General features: G+C 39.5%; 1 pseudogene; it reads right to left on the bottom strand.

The window, feature by feature from the left end:
• Nucleotides 1-1,544: 1,544 nt before the first annotated feature.
• LOC100715314 (protein kinase C iota type-like) lies at nucleotides 1,545-2,703 on the bottom strand (annotated as a pseudogene).
• Nucleotides 2,704-7,660: the final 4,957 nt, after the last annotated feature.

The raw sequence follows: 7,660 nt of genomic DNA, 5'->3' as shown, positions 1-7,660 counted from the left end.
AAATGAACATGTCAATCCTTAGAAACACTTTCTTTTGATGTTTTCCTTACTTTTCAAATTTAGCTATTTGATGGAGAGATAAAATATGACTCCAAGCTTGGGAAAAGTTACATTTCTAATGAAACAGGCATCCAAAAGAAGATAGAAATATATATTAGTAAGTGCCTACACATGTTGTGATCCTAAATTTAGAACTAGATAGCTTAGCTAGAAGTAAACTTCAGTAAGATTGTGCCATTGTAACTTATTTAGACAATGGTGGTTACTTTTCAAGTCCTTTGCACAGAAATGGCATTGAAACAGATCAGTGCTGTATCTGGCAGCTGTGTAAATAACGAATTGCTAACTATTAATTTTAATAAAAATAGTTTGAAGTAGTACAGTTCATTTCAGGGGCAGAGTTCTTCAAATTATTTTTACTACAATTTGTAGTTAGCAATTTGTCATTTCAAGAGTTGCCAGATACAGCATTGCTCTGTTTCAGTGCCATCTCTGTGCAAAGGAATTGAAAAGTAACCATCATAGTCTAAATAAGTTACAATGGCACAATCTTGATAATGTTTAATTCTAGGCAAGCTATCCAGTTTTAAATTTAGGATGACTTAAAATGTGTAGGCATTTACTAAGTTATCTTTCTCTCTTTATTTGGATGCCCCATTTCATTAGAAATGTAACTTTTTCCAAGCTTGGAGTCATATTTTATCATTCCATCAAATAGCTAAATTTGAAAGTAAGGAAAACATCAAAAGAAAATGTTTCTAAGGATTGACATGTTCATTTGCAAGGAATCTGTTTTTCTGGTAGTACTCGGATCTTGCTTAAAAACAAAAATCAGTGTACACAACACAAACTTGCAGAGAACTCTGACATGTCAGAAATATGTTTCTGATCCTGCTTTTAAGAGCTGCTCTTTGCCACTGGGCATTCAGAATGTAAAATACTCACACAGGGCATTTGTTTAAAATGTTTCCTACTGAGTCCACATTAGAACTCCTTTGGGATTTTAGCCTTATTTGGAGAAATACTTTCTTTGCATTATTGTTTTGATGTCCACTAAATATTAGAAAGTATATTTATGGTGTAATACTTTAAGATGGTTAAAGTTTGACCTAGGAGACAGAGTTACAATGTATGGGGTTTCTGCAGAGTTGTTCAAAGTTGTTACTATTGTTTTTGGATTTCCCTGAATATTACAAAATCAGGGGCCTAAATATATAGGTCATATAGTTTGGGAGCAAAACAAGCATAATGAGATATTATTTTCCAGTATAGTAAATAAAAAAATCAGGAATATGTCTCCAAGCAACAAACGGAATGTGTTTACAAATTTGGTAAAAAGAAATTGCCTCATCGTTAAGTCTTATCATAAAAAGTAACTTTGTCAACCAAAAACCAAAATCAAGCAGCGCATCTTCATATAGAAAAAGGAAATTAAAATGACCTTCCAGGCAATTATAAAAGTGTCAGTTGAATGCAAGCTGGTAACAAGTTTGTCATGCATTAGATATACAAACAGATGCTTAACTGGAAGGTGACAATCAGACTCATTCTTCTTATGTGAAAAGGGGATTGATGTACTCAAAGCCCAAATTCATCTACGCTGTTCACAAAGTAACTGTCATCAGGTGTGAGCTGGACAGGTTCATTGGTAAATTCAGGGTCAAAGTTTTCTATCCCGAATTCTGTACCAATACTTGGCTTAAAGGGAGGAGGCACTTGCTTTTTTTCCATCATGTTCCAGTCCAGATTGTTAAAGAATGGATGCTCTTCAATATCGATGAATCCTCTCTGAGGGTGACAGCCCAATCTTACCTCTGGCTCCTTCTTCAGAAGACCCTTGAGGATGCTTCTGGCTTCGACAGACAGGTGATGTGGAAGGTGGACTTCTCTTTCTAACATAGATTGCAAGACCTTGTATGTGTTTAGATCAGAGTTCTTGGGACTGTCTGCAAAAGGATACGGAGGCTCTCCCACCATCATTTCGAACATGACTGTTCCAAGATTCCACCAGTCCACACTGAATCCGTAGCTTTTGCCTCTGATGATTTCTGGAGCCAGATAACTGAGTGTGCCACAGAAAGTGTTGGTCTTCTCGCCTGCCTTCAGTCCTGCCTTACATAAGTCATAATCGGTAATTTTAATGTGTCCGTCCGCATCTAGTAACAAGTTCTCCAACTTCAGATCCCTGTGTAATATCTCATGTTCATGAAGAAACTTGATAGCTAAGGAGATCTCCCCGGAGTAGAATCTCACATGTGCTTCGGGAAAGATTCTGAACTGTTGCAGATGGTATGTTAGGTCTCCTCCACTGATGTAATCCAGGATAAAGAAAAATCTGGTTGGTGTCTCAATGCAGGAATGCAGGCCAACCAGGTAAGGGTGGTTCAAGCTCTTCTCCAATATTTGCTTCTCTACCTGGAGACGAATAAGGTTTTCATCTTCCTTTCTCACCACTTTCATGGCATAGAGGTGATCTGTTGTTTTACGCCGAGCTAGTAAAACTTTACCGTAGCTTCCTCTCCCGAGGACACGGAGAAAGTCAAAGTCTTTAAGAGCAGAAGAGCACAAAGGCCTGCCATTTTCCTCGCTAGTATTTGTCTCATTCTCGTCATCTATTTCTTGCATACCCACATGACTTTTAGGATTTGATGAGACTACTTCCTGTTTGGGATCTAAAGCCATGGAAACCTGGTTAATTGGCATTATGCATTCATCATGCAAAGTATGGTGCTTGCATGGAACTCTGACGAGTGTATGGCACTTCTTATGAACTAAAATTTTACAGTGCATACATTTGTATGCCTTGTGTCCAAATCCCCCCGTGGGGTCTGAGCAGACAGCACAATTAGCACGCTTACTGAACCTTTTAGATCAAAATGTGTGGCCATTAGCGCAGTGAACCTTTCTTAAGTGGCATGAAGCTCTACAGCAGATGGATTTATCTTCTGGAGAAGGTATCTTAGGCTGTTCTTGTACCCAAAACACCTGAGGAGCCTCTGGAAATGATGGTGGGAGAGCCTCAGTATCCTTTTGCAGACAGTCCCAAGAACTCTGATCTAAACGCATACAAGGCAGAGTTGTTTTTGGCACCCAAGGCACTTTAGGATCTTCTGGTATGCAAATCACCTTTCCATCTTGTGGTAAGCAAGTCACTTCAGTACATTCCGATACACAAGACACCTCAGTATACTTTGGTGCACAAGATGATGTATGAATTAGCAGCTCAGAATCTGTATTAAGCTCGGAAAGCATATATCCATCTTCTAATTGCAACAGAGGTAACGTATTGCATGGATCTCTCTTTTCATCTACACATCTTGTGGTGAGTGTTTATTACCAAATGAGCAGGTGTCTAGAAGTTCATTGCCCTCAGAAGAAAACAAAATCTCAAGGCTTGTCGTCTTCTTATCCCCACCTACAACGTGGGCCTGTTGGGAGGTGGTGTAGGCCATGGAGGTACTTGGGAAGAATGGGTCAGAGAAGGGTTGGTCATGCAGGAAAACTGGCATACAGGGCTTAATGGGTGAGGGAGGCCTTACTGCCTTTATTGACTGTTCAGTGTGGGGTTGGGCATCTCTCCCTGCCATGAAATTCTCCATAATGGTTTGGCCCAGCTGGTCATATTGTAGGTTTCTTAGTGTTTGGTGGTTGCTGGACACTGTGACATTAGTCTCTACTTCTGGACACCTTGGTCTGTCTGACTTTACTGCTGCCAGCTCTGCTGAGACCTGCCCAGAGCTGCTGAGTGTCCCGGGGCCTGTTGAAACTTGCCCATGGATCTTTGGGGTTTCAGTGTCATTTGTACCTGAGTCAACACAGTTTTGGGGTGGGTACCTTGATGGTGGCTGTTCACAGTCGGTTGGTCTTGGGGAGACCGTCTCTGGGCTGACTGTGAAAGTTGGGTGCCTTTCCCACCTGGGTCTGTCTGACTTTACTGCTGCCAGCTCTGCTGAGACCTGCCCAGAGCTGCTGAGTATCTCGGGGCCTGTTGAAACTTGCCCATGAATCTTTGGGGTTTTAGTGTCATTTGTACCTGAGTCAACACAGTTTTGGGGTGGGTACCTTGATGTTGGCTGTTCACAGTTGGTTGGTCTTGGGGAGACCGTCTCTGGGCTGTCTGTGAAAGTTGCGTGCCTTTCGAACTTTGGCCTGCGGCATCTGGATGGTGTGAGGCGTTTTCTCAATTTTTGACATAGACTTTGTCTGCCTGGGGTCCTGGGGCTGTGGCTTCTGGATGTGGAGAAACAACTCAGCATCCTCTCCGCTGAGTGTCTCCAGGCAAATGAGCTGGGGAGGTGGTCGGTACTGGATTGTGATGTCTTCTACAAGGGTTCCAAGTTCTGCTTGGTCATGTTGCCAGGAAGTTATGTCCAATAACTTGAGGTCCAATAACTATAAGAAAGCCTATGGCTCAACTTTTTCATCATGCTAAGTAAATCAGTGGCTAGTTATTTTATTATTTTATCTAAGTATCTGTGAATCTATTTATCATCTATTAGTTTTTTACATTTGCATTTTTCTTATTTTTACTTTGCATCTGCACAGTGAACTACAGATATATTCTCAGATATTCTTTTTAGATACACACTAAGAGTCTTCCTAAGTCACAAAATTGGTCTATCTTGTGATCTCCTTAACTCAGATGCCCAGAGTGCTGGGATTATAGTCATACACCATCTGTCTCATTCAGCATGATATATATATATAGCAAATCTGGGAAAACATGATATATATATATATATATATATATATATATATATATATATATATATCAAATCTGGGCAAACTCCTGGCACTCTCAATCATTGGTGACATCTTCACTTTTAAAGCAATGTGTGTACACTGATACCTTTCACAGTGCTGGGAGGTCTTTTCCATGTAAAAAAGGCCTTTTTTTCTGAAATCAAGTACTGGGGATTTGAACCTAGAGAGCTATGAAATTTTAGGATGTTTTTCTTTCATATCATCATTTCTATTTCATTAGGTAGTACTGAGTCATTCTAGAAAATTCCACATTAATTTTCCTTTAGAGAGAAAAATATTTGTTTCAGTGTATAACATCTGGGTGTGATGATAGTGGCTCCATAGGTTCTAGTTTTAAGGAACACGCGTGTGATGAATTGTTGAATTTTAGCTAATGAATTTAATACAAAGTGTAGTATTCAGTATTATCACATATTATATTTTCCCCAAAATAATATATAACTAGAATGACCTAACTAGGATCACCCCAGCTCATCATAACCATGGTGATGACCAGGATCTTGCAGAAGATTATACCTTGGTAGCTTCTTGCTCCATAGCTACTCTGTAGTGACATGTAAACAAGGACAGTTTGTTGAGGTGGTCAGTTACTTTCTGATTTGTTTTTATTTTCTAGAAATCATAAGACTGGGGCAGGATAGCAAATGGTGATGACATGGCAGACAGTTTTGTAATCACCCAAGAGGTGATAATGAGCATGTACACAGAGCATTTCAAACTTTCCTTTTGGTTTTTTTTTTTTTTTTTTTTTTTTTTTTAAAGAAAAGGAAACGAAAAAAGAAAAAAAAATACATGGAGATAAAAAAAAAGGGTAGAAATAATACTAAATTACAGACAAACAAAAGGTAAGAAATTGCCAGTTGATAAGTTACAAATTGTCATCTTCGAAATGGCTGTTCAGGTTATAGAATTAAAGTATTTAGAATGACATTCAAAAAAGTGACCCTACAAACCATTCTGCTCTATGGTCGAACAAAATGATTATCAGTTTCCTTTTGGCCGCTTGGAATCACTTCCTGTCCTACCCCAATCAGAACATGTACTATCTGCCCCAAGTGGATAGTCTGCATTTTTTAGATGTGAGGAAGCTATAGCCATTCAGGATGTATTGTTTTTGCTTTTTAGAGAGCTTATTCACTCAGTACAACTGCACTGCTGGGGGAGAACAGATGCAGAGCAGCCCTTCACTCTCCCAAAATGAGTAGACCATGAAGGAGGAATAGCACCTCCCAACATGGAGTCGCTCTGTGTGGAGCAGTGGTGAATTGCCCCCAAAGGTTACACAAGGGCAGCGAGACTATGAGCTTGAATGTTAATGACACATCTGGGTTGAAAGCACAAGGCCCATAGAGTGTGAGATTTTAACAACAATGTGTTAGTAAATGTTTAATAACCAACATATTTGTTTATGTATATATATGTATTACATGTACACATATGTGTATTACAAATTGTGCTGTTGTAAAAGGCATGTCACACACACCTTATAAAGAATACAAACACAGTGCTCTTTCCAATGAATTCACAGGATGCTTTTTATATTTTTGAATCCATAATTGACCTATGCCCCCACCTGACAAACTCGTATAGTTCCAACACAAGTGCTGGATGATACTTTTCTCTAGATTAAGTAGTAAGAGAAAAGTTCAAATAGCTGGACTTATGTCTGTATGTTACTTGTTCCTCAATGATATGAGTGACTTTTTTGCTGAATGGAATAATGATGGTTTGGGGGTAGGAGAAGAACATTTTCATTTTGTGTTCAGCTGACATGACAGGTGCAGACATGACACACTTTTAAATTAAGCACATTTTTAACATTAATCTTCCTCATTTTCTTAAGACTGCAGTCAGTCAATGAAACTGCAAGTCAGGCCCTGATATGTGGCATTTCATTTCTAGGATATAAAACTTCTACCAGGCTTGGGAGTATAGCTCAGCAGTACAGCACTTGCCTCACATATGTGAGCCTCTGGGCTCCATCTCTAGCACTACAAAGACACAAACATAGAACCTCTTGTCATGGTCTTTCTAAACTACCAATGTGAGATGACCAAATGTGAAATAGGGAAGAGAGGACCAGCATCACATTTTATAGCATTTATTCCTAGAAGAATAAAATAGCCAAGACACAGATAATAATAAAAATACAAGCTGAGCATGTCAGTGCATGCCTGAAACATCAGCATTCTGAGAGGCTCTGGCAGGAGAATTTTAAGTTCAAGCCTAGCCTGCATAACTTAGTAACATGCTGTCTGAAAATTAAAAAGAAAAAAATTAGGGATGTAGCTCAGTATGAAGGGTGGTACTGGGGGAGGAGGTTGGATAAAAGCTTCTGCATGCTTCTGGTCACCAGCCATTTGAGTCACCACAGCCATTCAATCTTCACAAGCCCCTTACCATGTCCTAATCTAAATTTGACTGCATAATTTCTGAATGTGATAAAGTGAGTGGTTTATGGCACTTAGTTAGGAGTTTTTTGTCCCCAGCAATGGAAAGGGCCTCATAGAAACAAGGACTACATTGTGGTAGTTCCCGGCTGTCCAGAAAAGAGTGAATCCCTCATAATAGCTGGTGGATGCTTTTAAGACTTTGACCTCATTTATAATGTTTACAACACTTTCATTTATTCAACAGCTAGAAAATGTGCCCAGTGAGTGCTAGTGCGTGACAGGCATTATTCAGTGCTGGATAAAAATCTTTGTCCTTGAGTGTTTATCATATTGTGGAGACAACAGCCAATATGCAAGACAATTGCAGCTTGTTAGATCAGGCCTGAGGAGAAGATGAAAAGAGACTACCAAGAGGAAATGCAGTGTCAGAGGTGAGGCTGGACCTTCAGAAATGATGGCCAGGAAAGGCCTCCTGGAGGAGGTGACTTTAATAAAGTCCTGTT

Source organism: Cavia porcellus, unplaced genomic scaffold (genome assembly GCF_034190915.1).
Source record: "Cavia porcellus strain 051 isolate PalLab524CR breed Dunkin Hartley unplaced genomic scaffold, mCavPor4.1 scaffold_15, whole genome shotgun sequence".
Classification (NCBI taxonomy): Eukaryota; Metazoa; Chordata; class Mammalia; order Rodentia; family Caviidae; genus Cavia; species Cavia porcellus.
Note: the sequence above shows the minus strand (reverse complement) of the source record. Positions and strands in the feature narration are given on the sequence as shown.